Source organism: Rana temporaria, chromosome 7, assembly GCF_905171775.1.
Source record: "Rana temporaria chromosome 7, aRanTem1.1, whole genome shotgun sequence".
Classification (NCBI taxonomy): Eukaryota; Metazoa; Chordata; class Amphibia; order Anura; family Ranidae; genus Rana; species Rana temporaria.
Genome location: NC_053495.1, coordinates 85,006,551 through 85,020,667, shown reverse-complemented (window position 1 = coordinate 85,020,667; position 14,117 = coordinate 85,006,551). Strand labels below are relative to the sequence as shown.

Below are 14,117 nucleotides of genomic sequence, written 5' to 3'. Positions count from 1 at the left end.
AAGAAAGAACAAATTAAAATGATATGGGCACCCTGGGAATCATTTGTACAATCAGAGGAAGGTAAAAAGTTATTTGGGGTGCAAGAATAAGAGCTAATCTGATAGTGAGAGAAAGAAAAAAAAATGGGAAGGGTGTCTGAATAGCGTGCACCGGAGAAGACAGCGGAGGGGGTGGGGGTCCCCCCCCTTTTTTTTCTTCCTCCCTTCTGGTCCCTTGATTAGCACAGAGCGGAGAGGGGAAGTAGAGGAGATGGGGGTCTTGAGGAGGGGATAAGGGGAGAGGGAATGAGGGAAAAGAAATGGGGAAGGAAGGGAGACGGATTAAGGAGGGAATTAGTTTAAAAAGTATGGAATATATGGATTAACTAGGATGGGCGATGAAATAACTGGGGAAGAATGAAGTTAAAGAAGGAATAATACTTAGTTTTTTTGTCATTTTTCCCAGTTATATGGTCGCCAGGGATATATTATTATTTTCCTTTGATGTATTATATGAAATGTGAATATAGGTGAAGAGGAAGATGTATTATGATATCCACATATGATGTTTTATTGGATTTTATCTGTTCCTTTTTTTGTTCTGTATTTCTTTCTTTCTTAAAAAAAAAAAAAAATGAGAATTTAAAAAATAAATCTGCGTTGTTAGGGTCCCATACAGTGATGGTGGAATTCAAGTTGCAGATACCATATGTATAAAGCATATTTAGGGAGCAATTGTACATCAAGGGACCACCATATAGAATCATTTTCATCATCGGAGAATGACGTGGTGCACGTGAAGCACGCACGTTGGAGGGAGGAGCTGCCCGTGAGACGGATCCGACCTGGACACGGCTGCGGGTGATGGAGGGACCTAGACCCGGTGGAGCTCCTGGGAAGACGGACGAGATGAGGCGAGGGAGTCCGCCGTGCAGTTAGTCCGCTCACCCCGCAGCCAACATCACCCCCCGTTGACTCCTTCGTCCTCCGACCCCCCCTCGCGCCCTCGCACGCTCCCAGCGGCAGGAGAAAAGAGCGGTGGATCAGCTGGGAAGCTTCCAGCTGCGGCGAGCGGGCTGGCTGTTCGCCCCCCCCCCACCGCTTTTCGTGCATAGATTCCAGTCCATTACAGCACCAGGGGGAGAAGGGGGAAAAGAAAAAAAAAAAGAAAGAAAAAAAGAGAACAGAGAAGCACATCCAGAGAAACGGCATGAGGTAATATTAACCCTTTTTCTTCATGTCAAAAACAGTATGTGGACCTTGTGAAAAACGAAGACTGGGTAAGAAAGCGGAGTTTTTTTTTTTTTTATATATACCTTATGTGCAATACTCTAAGTGTCATAAGTGGACATATGAAAGTTATATTTTTTTTTTTTTTTTTTTCACTCCCTATATGCTCCCAATTTCCTCAAGCACCTATGGTCTTCTTGATTTTAGTCTCATACCTGGTGGATATATTCACTGATACTGACTGGAGGGGGAGGGGTGGAAATGCATGAGATACTCCCGCTCCACAGCACTTGCCGCTATTAATTCTTGTTTGTGTACGGGTCTCTAGGGGGCAGTGCTGGGGTCTACAGGCAAAAAATATTGGACGGCCGCTCTCTAAGGGCCTTACCTACCCCGACCGGCGATACTAGTTAAATAAGAGGCACTATTCCCGCCTCCGCAGGGCTAGGTTGAATCACAGGAAGGCCGGATCGGAGCACCAGGGGAACATTGGAGTTGCAGCCACCACCACTGGCCTAACCTAGTATTTTTTTTTTTTTTTCCTTCCTTTCTTTGCTGGGTGAGCTGAGGTCGCTAGAGGGCATAGCGTGCAGCAGGCCCACTTTACCTAAAATTTTTCTGTACCCCAAAACGGTTTCTAATGGTTTTGAGGGTAAAAATTCCCTTAAATCAGTGGGTACGCAACTCTTCCCATGCACCCACCCCAACGTTCTGGGTAGGTCACGGAAACTTTCAAAAATCTCTAGAAATCCTGGGAGTTATTATTCTTGTCGTTTCTCAGAAACTACTAATATCCCCCCCTAGTACTCACAACGTCCGTCTCAGCAAGTTTGGAAAAAAGAAAAAAATAAACAGCGTCAAAGGGAGGGAAAAAAAGGAAGAAGGAAAAGAGAGAGGGGGGGGTGGAGGCCTGCCCCTCTCTGCTCAAACTGGGGAAACGTATTAGAACGACAAAGAAATACAATATGAACAAGTCAACAAGGGGGGCTGCCCCGAAAATCCCCAAAGAGACTTCCTCCGTGAGTACGATCAGACACTACATGACCTCGGACGGGAGTTCAAAGAGCCCAGGCCCGACAAAAAAAGCTGAAAAAACTGGGACTACTAAAAAGGGAGTGGGGGGATTGCCATCCCCAATTGCCGATATTTCAACAGACTCTGAACATGTATCTAACCAAATGGATGACCCCAGCCTGGGCTCCCATGCTCCCACCATAGGTGAAATGGATGTAATGTTAAAAAGGGTGGAGAATGTAATAAGAGAGGAAATTAGTACACTAAGAACTGACCTATTCCATATGTTAGAACGAATAGAGGAAGCGGAGAAAAGAATAGAAAAGCAAGACCTTGATCTTAACGAATTAAAAAACCAACACTTGACTATGAAACAAAACCAGAGATGGCTGCAATACCGATTAGAAGATCAAGAGAACCGTAATAGAAGGCAAAACTTAAGAATACGATCAATTAAGGAGGAGAAGGGTGAAGACTTGAGAAAAATCCTTAATGATCTGTTTCTCCCCCTCCTGGATAACGGCTCGGAAGGTCCCCTTAAATTCGAACGGGTCCACCGTGTGGGGAAGATCAGAGAGGGAGGAGGAAATTGGCACAGGGACATCATTGCTAGGTTCAGATATTTCGAACATAAAGAGGAGATCTGGTTAAAACTGAGAAGAAAGTCTCCCTTATCTTATGCAGGCACGGAGATTCAGATCTTCACGGATTTGGCATGGGAAACCCTGTCTAGAAGAAGACTCCAAAAACCCTTACTAGAGCAGATGCGTCTGCATAACATAAATTACAAATGGGGCTTCCCGGCTTGTCTGATAGGCCAGAAAGAAGGGGTGTCAGCAAAATTAACTTTTCCCGAGGACCTGGTAGGGTTCTGCCGCAAATTGGATATGCCTACAGTGGACTTACCCGGATGGGTTGAATAGTTAGCGGATAATTGCTTGGCCCTCGGGGTGAAATCTCGAGGTGCTCCCGGGCGCTGGGGGGGCCGGGGGGGGGGGAGGGGACGACTAGGGTAGGAAACGGGGAGGTCGGATCTGTTACCCCAACCATATAAGATCAAATCCCCTGGAAAGTCCTGGGGAAGATGGATGGGAGGGTCGCAGGGGTGCTCCACCTCATCCACAAGAACCGACGGGTAGGGGGTACCAAGGATCCCTACGGTTCAGAGGCGATGTATAGGCCTGGGCAAGGGGGGGGGGGGGGGGGGGGGGGGGAAGGTGAGGAGGAATGTATTTGCCACGGAGGGTGGGGGGGAGGAGGGTGTGGGGGGGGGTAAGGGTGAAGGGAATAGGGATTTTGGCTCCCAAGGAATCTCAGAGACAGTTTAGCACGAAATGATCTTGTTATAAAATAATGACAGAAGTAAAATTTTTATCCTACAATGTTAAGGGATTAAATTCCGCCGTCAAAAGACTTAAGGTCCTTGCAGAGATCGAACAATTAAGAGCGGATGTAGTATTTGTTCAGGAATCTCATTTAACCATTGACGCGAATATCAAGCTTTTCTCCCCAGCATATCCCACCTGGTTCTACGGCGACTCCATCTCGAAACGTGCTAGGGGCGTGGCAATCGGGTTCACAAGGGGGTTTGGATTCACTTTAGAGGGAAGGATGACAGACCCAGAAGGGAGATTTTTATTCCTAAGGGTAAGGATTGACAACATTGTCTATACCTTAGCAAATATATACGCCCCAAATGTTCACCAAACCCAATACCTAGAGAAAATTCTGGGAAAGTTGAAGGATTTCGCAAAGGGATACACCATCCTGATGGGCGACTTTAATTTCGTTTTGGACCCGAAAGAAGACAGTACGTTCCGTGGGAGGGAGACAAGAAACGGGCTTCTACAAAGAATTAAACAGAAGATTCATGACCACCAACTTGTTGATGTATGGCGGATTTTTCATCCAAAAGCTCACGATTTCACGTTTTACTCTGCCCCCCACGGAACATACTCCAGAATTGACTACATCTTGGCGGACCATAGGTTGCTGGACTCTATAACAGAGACGGACATAGGAATTATGACGGTGTCAGATCATGCACCAATTTCTATGAAAATCAAACTCTTCACACAAAAGAGACAGAGGCCGGTGTGGCGTCTAGACGATAGTCTGTTACGAGATGAAGGAGGGGCAAGTAGGGTAGAGGCGGAATTGAAACAATTTTTTCATATCAACGATACAGAAGGGATAAACAGCGCAACCCTTTGGGAGACACACAAAGCGTACATTAGAGGAATTCTAATTGCGGAGGCCACCAAAAAAAAAAAAGAGATGAAAAGTAATGCTAACATCCTGATTAAAGATATAGAGATTCTAGAACGGGAACATAAAGAGCAGGGATTAAAAGAAACATATCTAAATTTAATTATTAAGAGAGATGCCCTCAAGGAGATTACGGAACAGGAAGCGAGAAATAAACTTAACTGTATCTCCAAAGAGAGATACCTATGGGGCAACAAACCAAGCAGGCTATTAGCCAAAATGGCTCAAAAAAAGAAAGCTAGAAACTACATCGATAAAATCAAAAGGAAAGACGGGAAAATGGTTTATGCAACCAGAGAAATTGCGGATTCATTCAAAAATTATTACGAGGAACTTTATACATTAAAAAACCAAAGGTGCCAGGCAGCGGAAAAAGAGGGGAAGATCCGAGACTTCCTAGACAGGGCAGGACTACCCAGATTAGAGGAGATGGATAGCTTAAATATGGACCGCCCCATAACTGAAGAAGAAATAAAAGTAGCTCTAAACACCACTGCTGGCGGAAAAAGTCCGGGACCGGACGGTTTTTCCTCCCTGTATTATAAAAGATATAGCAACATCTTGATACCGTGGATGTGCAAATATTTCAATGGGCTCGGGTCTGAATACGAAATCAGTAGGGAAGCCACGGCGGCAGTGGTCGCAATAATTTTGAAGGAAGGGAAAGATAGCTCTCTCTGTTCGGCATACAGACCTATCTCTCTTCTAAACATAGATACCAAGCTTTTTGCTAAGATTCTTGCGGGGCGACTGAAAGAGGCTATGCACGTCTTGGTTCACCCCGATCAGGTAGGCTTTGTGCCCAACAGAGAGGGCAAAGATAACAGCCTAAGGGCAATCCTCTTGCAGCAGTCCATAAGGCAGAATGTGCCCCCAGGTCTATTTCTGTCAGTCGATGCTGAAAAAGCTTTTGACAGGGTAGACTGGGGGCTCATGATGGAGACTCTAAAGGTTATGGGAATAGGAAACAGGATGTCCCGCTGGATTAAAACACTCTATCACCATCCCACTGCAAAAATAAAAATCAATGGAACATTATCTGATTCCTTTGAGATGAAAAACGGGACAAGGCAGGGATGTCCCCTGTCCCCTCTTCTTTTCATTCTTTCGTTAGAGCCTCTGCTGTCTACAATTCGTAACGACCCCGACATCAATGGAGTTAGAGTAGAAGGAGAGGAACATAAATTATCGGCTTTTGCCGATGATATTTTGTTCTACCTGACCAACCCGGTTAACTCTATTCCTAAGCTCTCTGAAGTGTTACAAAAATACGGCGCCTTTTCTAACTTCAAAATTAATGTAACAAAATCTGAGATTCTGAATATCAACTTAAATAAAAAAGAGGTGGGACGTGTCAAGGAGATCTGTGCGTTTCCCTGGACCAAGGAACTTAAGTACCTAGGTATCAAATTGGCCAACACAGTCCAGAAGATGTATAAAATAAACTATGTTCCCTTATTAAATGAGATCAAGAGCGAATTAAAAAGAACGGTAAATAAACCCATATCATGGATAGGACGTATTAATATGCTGAAGATGGTTGTGGTCCCAAAAATTCTTTACAAATTTTTATTAGTACCCATAGCCCTCCCTCAGCAATATTTGAGAATTCTCAATGCGCTGTTACTAAACTATGTCTGGAAAAATAAGAAGCACAGAATATCTCTCTCCATCTTAAAACAGGGAAAGCCACTCGGCGGTCTGGCAGTTCCGGATATTAAAAGCTATTATAAGGCAGCGGTCTTATCACGGGCCATAGAATGGGCACGGGATAGGAGGGACAAAAGGTGGGTTCAAATTGAGAAAGCATCAACAAGCAAATATTTGAATAATATTATTTGGATCCCTGCACAATACAGAGCACTAGATCACAAAACACAAGATTTAACACGGGACACTTTAAGAATGTGGGATAGGACCTTGACACAATTAGAGGGGAAATTCAATTCCCCATTAATGAACTTAAAAGAAAACCCTTATTTTGCACCAGGCGAAAATAAAATTGGAGGGAATTGGATCAAAGTAGACACAGTTCACTTAGGGGATATCATCAAAGACGGCGAAATAATGACCTATGAAGATTTGAGAGTCAAAACGGAATTCTGGAATCTGGATAGGTGGCATTATTCACAGATGCACCACTTTGTGCGGCACCTCCCCCGCCCATTACGGACGGAGGCGGAGCTAACTCCACTTGAGAAAATTTGCAAAACTAAGAATTCAAAGGGCACCATCACTAAACTATATGAGTTATTGGTAAAGATAGGTTCACGGAGCGAAACACCCTTTATAGGTAAATGGGAAAGAGAGTTAGGAATCACAAGAGGGACAAATTGTTTTAAGAGAATTATGCACCTTACCCATGCATCCGCAATTGATATACGAACTGCTGAAACAAATTACAAGTGTATCTCAGGGTGGTATATCACCCCGGATAAAGCAAATAAATACAAAGCGGATCAGACCGCAGAGTGTTGGCGGGGCTGTTCTGAAAGAGGCACGATGGCCCACCTTTGGTGGTTATGCCCAAAAATACAAACCTACTGGGACATAATCTTGAGTCAAATTAAGGTTATTACGGGCGAAGAATTAAAGAGAGACCCTTGGGTTGTGCTCTTTCATTGCAGCCAAGAGGGAAAAAAAAAATATAAGCAGTCTTTACTTCCTCATCTTCTAAACGCTGCAAAGAAACTTATACCCAAAATGTGGCAGGAGACGGAAAGTCCACACGTCTGGAACTGGATAGACGAAGTGGAGGAAACTTATAGGCTGGAAGAGTTAAAGGTCAGTCATCTAGAGATGATTGGGGATCATAGGGAGAAATGGGAAAAATGGAGAGATTATAAAAGAACTTGGAGTTACGCAGAGAGAGTAAGGTTAAGCTATTAACAAGTCATATGCAGAAGCATGACAACAGTAGCCTCTTCTTTTATGGTCATTTCCTTGAGGAAATCACATATTATTTACGATTGATAAATGCTAGAGAGTGATCTAGTATCCTGAGGGATAAGTTTGAGATTCCTGGGAGCCAAGGGGTGGGGGGGGGGTGTAAATAATTTAGTGCCATAATAGCAACGCTAATGTAATAAGCTATCCTTTTCTTTCTTCATTTGCGAGTTGGCCTAAATGAATAAAAAAAAAAAAAAAAAAAATATATAATACACAAGGAACATAGAATGTATACCACATATGATGCAACCCACTAACTGAGACGTAAGAAGCATCAAATCATGAGCTGGTCTCTAGGAATGGACAAAAGCTGAGGTGGTACAAAGAAAAAAAAAAAAAAAAAGAATCATTTTCATTATTAATTTTTATTAATTTTTTATTTTTATTCATTATATGGGCTTTTTCTATAAAATCATGTGAAATACAAAATTGTGGTCACATTATATTTTGATACATGTTACAGAAACCTTTTGTGTAGCGCCACCTTTATAGTTGTATGTTTATTGTTTGATTGTATCTACCTTCTCAAACTGATGTGCATATATTTTTCTAAGAATATGTCCTTGGTGGCCCAGTACAACTCTGACAAAATTTATATGGGTGATTTTAACTTGACTTACTTTCTAATACTGAACAGGCTTAATTATTCACCTCGAGACAACTCTGACTTCCTGAAATTGGCTGAGGCTTACCTAAGGGCAACTGCTTTCACCTGTCACTTTGCTTCATACAGAACATTCTCCAAATCTGATCTAACCTTTGCCTCGGTATCTTTACTCCCTAATATTGTCTCTATGTAGATCTTTCCCTGGGCATTTCCAACCATTTTCCTCTCCAATTTGTCCTTAAACTATCCTCAGATCCAGGGGACAGGATCTGGAGACTCTATAATCACTTTATATCTCGGACTCAATACAGCACTACTGGTCCAACACGGAGCATACTACCAGCCCCCAAGGCTATAAGAATGTGAAAATATACCAAAAGTATATACACCCGCGCCAATAAATTAGATCTAAAGTGCTAAAGTGACAGCTCCTGTGACATACAAAAAAATAATTAAAGTGTTAAATGATCAGCACTAGCTACTCTAATAAACACAAACACTATCCATAAAGTGCCCGTGCATGTGGATGAATTTAAATATGATAAATTAAATATTTCATAAATCAAATACAATTCACTTCATGTGAAAAAAGTAAAAAAAAAATGAAAAATAACTCTATAAACAAAAATAGTGGCAACCACTAAAAATAAGTCCTCTCAGTTGTAAAACGTCCTTGTAATGATGAACCATAATGGCTGATGTACAGCATAAACAGCAAAAGACAAATCTTCCGATGAAATACCATGTGAAAAAATTGCCTACTCACCGGACGTAGTTGACCCTATTTACCATATAGCAACAGGAGTCAAATCAGGCTGAGTGGTCTCCATGATGACAGTAGGAAAGAGAGCTGACCATTCTGCCACATAAACCATTGCCAAAAATGATGCTTCCAGAGGCTAGCCAAGTACCCATCCAAGACTTATCAATTAGCAATTCTCACACTACTACCAAACCTAGGGCATTTCAAATATTGATTGTCCAACTTAGGGCTTGCAGAGTTTATTAAACAATATCAAGCTATCCTATCTACCCCCTGTTCCATGAGGAGCTGTCCTGGATGCCTTTCTGTATTAGCAATAGAGCCCATCATGGCTCTCATCAGCTGAAATTAGAGGGTTATGAGAGGAATTATTGGGGAAAAAAACATCCTCTATCTGCAGATGATGCACTATTTTATCTTATACCCAATCCTCACGTTAAGCTGCGCTACAAATTTCTGAAATTTTGTAAAACAGGTTTTAGAATTTATTGGATCAAGTCCACACTTTTCCCTTTAGACCCCCAGGCCTACCAGCTGGAGAATCACACACCTCTGTAGTGGGTACAATGGTTTAAATACCTGATCATATTTATAACAAACTGTAACGACACCCCGCGTATGAAAGGTGTTAAAGACGTTTAGGACATTCCCTTTCTGAGCACCAAGGCAGCTACCGACACTCCAGTCAGACGAACAAGACCCATAAGAATAATTCTCCCTCAATAACGAGACAAAGCTCTGTCGTAGGACTGACAATCTTTATTAAAAAAAAGACAAGTTTTATACACAGTCAAAAGAGGAGGTGCATCATATTACTCTGGAAATACACCTGTGACCAGACCAAATTAACATGCTAATTACCTACTTCCTTTTAGCAGCCTGGCTGTCTCCTGAACTTCAATACACATTATCACAAGAATCCTTTCATACAATACAGGGTCAATTACCCCAAGCCCCCATGAAAACATCCTTAGAAGTTAGTCTCTATTCATTAACATTACAACAGACAGGTTTCTGGGGGTGATGACATTAGCATTGTTAAGCAATAGACGCTCGGCCTGTTACATTGAACTTACTTGAATGCCCAAATAACATTGTCATGTTTCTTTAGGCCCGGTACACACGAGCAAACATGTACGATGAAAGCGGTCCGTCGGACCGTTTTCACCGTACATGTCTGCCAGAGGGCTTCTGTACGATGGTTGTACTAACCATCGTACAGAAGTCCGCGCGTAAACAATACGCGGGGCGTGTCCGCGTCGTCGCGGCGATGACGCGGAGACGTGGGCGGGCCTGCCATTTAAAGGCTTCCACGCATGCGTCGAAGTCATTCGACACATGTGAGGGACGGCGGGCGCCTGGACATGTACAGTAGGTCTGTACTGACGACCGTACATGTCCGAGCGGGCAGGATTCCAGCGGACGGTTTTAAAACACGTCCACGAATATTTGCCCGCTGGGAAAAGGCCCGGCGGGCAAATGTTTGCTGGAATTCGGCCCGCTCGCGCCTACACATGACCGAACATGTATGCTGAAACTGGTCCGCGGACCAGTTTCAGCATACATGTTTGGTCGTGTGTACGGGGCCTAAGAGATATTGTTAATGAATATTACTGTCCCATTTGAAGTAGTCCAAGGTATATTTTCTCAGTCACCCTATGCCCCTAATAGACACAGGGTAATTTAGACACAAGAGGTGCATGTGGAGCTGAAGCAGGGCCGGCGCTAGCGCAAGGCAACATGGGCATTTGCCTTACAGTGCCAGCGCCAGCCCTGGGTACAGGGCGGAAAACTGACGAGACTTTTTTTTTTCACCGCCGCCGTAGTAAAAGTGTGTCTGTGTATATCTATCTACATCTACATGGCATTTAGCCATGGGAAGTGCCATCGGTGCTATGGGGGGGGGGGGGCAACAAAAAAAAAGCTCCCTGCTTTTAAAAAGATTCCCACCCGTCCTCCTACGGCTGCGGCCACCTCCCGCAAGCCCCAGGGGCGGCATGGCACGTCTTCACTTTTCAATAAAATTAGCTCAGCTGTCTCTGTGTCTGGCAGCATGGAGGAGCCAAGTTTGACAGGCGCCCCCATGCTTGGTGAAAAGTGTGATTGCCCGGCCAGAACTACATGAAAACAATACCATAAAGAATATTGGGTGGGGAAATTTTGGGACTTTGAGTGAGGCTGCAAGCAAGGTGCGGGTGATAGAAAGAAGTACAAGTTTATTGTTCATACAAATGCAAAAACATGTATCAACATAACAGAGAGCATGTAAATGAAGACATACATTTCAAATAAATAACATTACTACATATTGGGACACATAAATATGTGCATATGTGGTAGAAGCAACATGGGTACAGCAGTGCCTAGCCAGGTGCCACATGGTCATCTGCATGGATAGATGAATGCATAAAATGAATATTCATATGTACAGATGTCATATTAACAGTATTTGACGAAATGATTAAAAGTGTAAAGGACTGGTAAAAAACAGAGTATAGTTCATCAAGAGATACAATCATGGGACATATGTAGCATCCATACTAGCCTGACGCGTTTCGTGTATATATAACACTCCTCAGGGGCGGATGCTTGGATTATCTAAAAAAAAAGGGGGGGGTATATAAATTGAAGTAAGATATAACTGATGGATAAAAATTGTTATTAAACATTATATAGTAACCAGAACAAGAAGTTCAAAGTCCCATTTTTCCCCTTCCCCCTTCTTATTGTCTTGCCTAGGGATGGAGGCTTGTTTGACAGGTTGGCAGTCCTCCCCTGCCACCCCAGTGCTGGGTGGCCCAGTTTGTGGCTGGTTTTGATACCGGGTCCAGACTGAGCACACTCAGGACACCTTCCTTGAGATTTAACAGTTTTTTCGTTTTGCTATGGATCTGACATTTTTCATGTGTTCATTGCTTGTCCATGGCCTCATTTTGTCATGCCATTTGGGAGCTGCGACGCGCTCTGCGCGCTACTCCTCCCCCGTCCTCCTCTCCGCCCTTCTGGGCGGGGGGCTGTCTGGGTTGAAGGGGGCGGCGCGCACAGTGCATCGGCGCCACGCATCCCGCCCAGCCTGGGACGCCAGTTCTGACGTCACTACGCTGAGCGTGAGCTCTTTCCATCTCAGCAGACGTTGCCAGGATACAGGAGGGATCGCTGTGGGCGGAGCCCGCCCATGTCGGAACTCTTCCTGGTATACGTCTTGCCCACGTGACGCTGACGGCTTGTCATCGAACACCTGTGTAGGGTGGCTATGTAAAGGTCCTCCCCCCTGCCTTTCATCCTCTATGAGCCTGAGTGATCGCACCACATTATTTTCCCTTCTGGTTGTTCTGGATCCAAAGACACCACCATCAGGTTACTATACCTACCCGCATGTTTGGGTTGGCGGTCTCTGTATGGTCCATATATATTTTTTGACTTCTAGCATTATCCGTTTTAGACTCCATTTGTCTGATTTCAGTGGTCCCTTCCTCGGTTACACTTTATATGCCAGCACATCTAACCCAGTGCTGCTTAGTTTGGGGAGGAATCCTTGCTGCCCCCTCCGGGTGTGCGCTGCCCTGTCGTCTCAGCTCCCTTGGCGGACATTCCCTTTTGGCCGTGGCCCCATGCATGTCGCATTCATCTATTTTAGATTCCATGTGAGTATTTTAGGTGGACATTTCCATCTTGTACTGGTTACTATATAATGTTTAATAACAATTTTTATCCATCAATTTATATCTTACTTCAATTTATATACCCCCCTTTTTTTTAGATAATCCAAGCATCCGCCCCTGAGGAGTGTTATATATACACGAAACGCGGCGGGCTAGTATGGATGCTACATATGTCCCATGATTGTATCTATTGATGAACTATACTCTGTTTTTTACCAGTCCTTTACACTTTTAATCATTTCGTCAAATACTGTTAATATGACATCTGTACATATGAATATTCATTTTATGCATTCATCTATCCATGCAGATGACCATGTGGCACCTGGCTAGGCACTGCTGTACCCATGTTGCTTCTACCACATATGCACATATTTATGTGTCCCAATATGTAGTAATGTCATGTATTTGAAATGTATGTCTTCATTTACATGCTCTCTGTTATGTTGATACATGTTTTTGCATTTGTATGAACAATAAACTTGTACTTCTTTCTATCACCTGCACCTTGTTTGCAGCCTCACTCAAAGTCCCAAAATTTCCCCACCCAATATTCTTTATGGTATTGTTTTCATGTACTTCACTAGGGATGGAGGTGCTATACTTATAGACCTCATTCAAAGTCCCATTTTTCCCCTTCCCCCTTCTTATTGTCTTGCCCGGCCAGAACAGCTTCATTTGTCTAACCAGCTAGCGTAGGCGGAGCCTAAAGCTCCGCCTACCCTCCTCTGTGCACCTTCATCTCTTCCCCAAGTTCCCCGAGTACCAGGTGAGATAGCGCTACACGTGGAACAAATAGGTAGGCAAATCACAATACATTACCTAATAGACATCTTTGTTTTAAAAAAAACTGTAATTGATGCATATAAATAGGGGCACGCTTTTAACCCATGTGCAGGGTCAAGTCCTAGGAAATGTGTGTCAGGCTGCTTTAGATGTCTCCAGCTTTTTAAAAGGCCTTCCTATTCTCAGAGTATCCAGCGTGTTTGTTCCCATTCTCCAAAACAATACAGATTGTTGCGTACTACACCTCTTCATTTTCAGGGAGAAGGATTGTGGGTAATAGCTTATTACTAACATGAGACAAAACACGTGCTTATAAAACACTCACCAAAAATGCTAAATTCTTGAAACTTTCCTCTTTAGGTTTATGGAGGTTGTTTGTTGTTTAAGTCCCCGTTCACATTGACTGCGGCTTTGATATCACGCGACTTCATCTGAATTGGCACAATTTCAAAGCCGCATGTCAGTGCGACTTGCAAAACATCTGTGCGGCTTCATGCGCAGGTGCCTATCCAAGTTGCACCAGAAATCACCAGAAGTAGTGCAGGAACTACTTTTTCAAAACGGTGCAGCACCGCAAAGACGGTATCGCACTGATTTGAATAGAGCGATTGGTGGCAATAGGCTGCGACTTGTCATGCAGGGGCTGAGGCTTCATTCACATGGGCGTACTTATCCATACACATGTGCAAAGGTCTGTCTTTGCCTTTTAGGATGCATAGGTGTTCTGTTCATCTGTGTGCAGGCAGAATATTTATGTCCATTGGGAAGCAGCGACCGTAGGTCCCAATTTACAGCCGTCCGTGTCCACGAATGCAGGCAGTGTGCGTTCGGAGATGTGTAGGAGGCAAATGAGATCTTA

General features: G+C 43.7%; 1 protein-coding gene across 1 annotated transcript in view; it reads right to left on the bottom strand.

Moving 5' to 3' along the window:
• The window catches only part of GRIN2B (glutamate ionotropic receptor NMDA type subunit 2B), a 1,689,627-nt gene that overhangs the window by 1,458,565 nt on the left and 216,945 nt on the right, over positions 1-14,117 (bottom strand). The gene's annotated exons all lie outside the window — the stretch shown is intronic.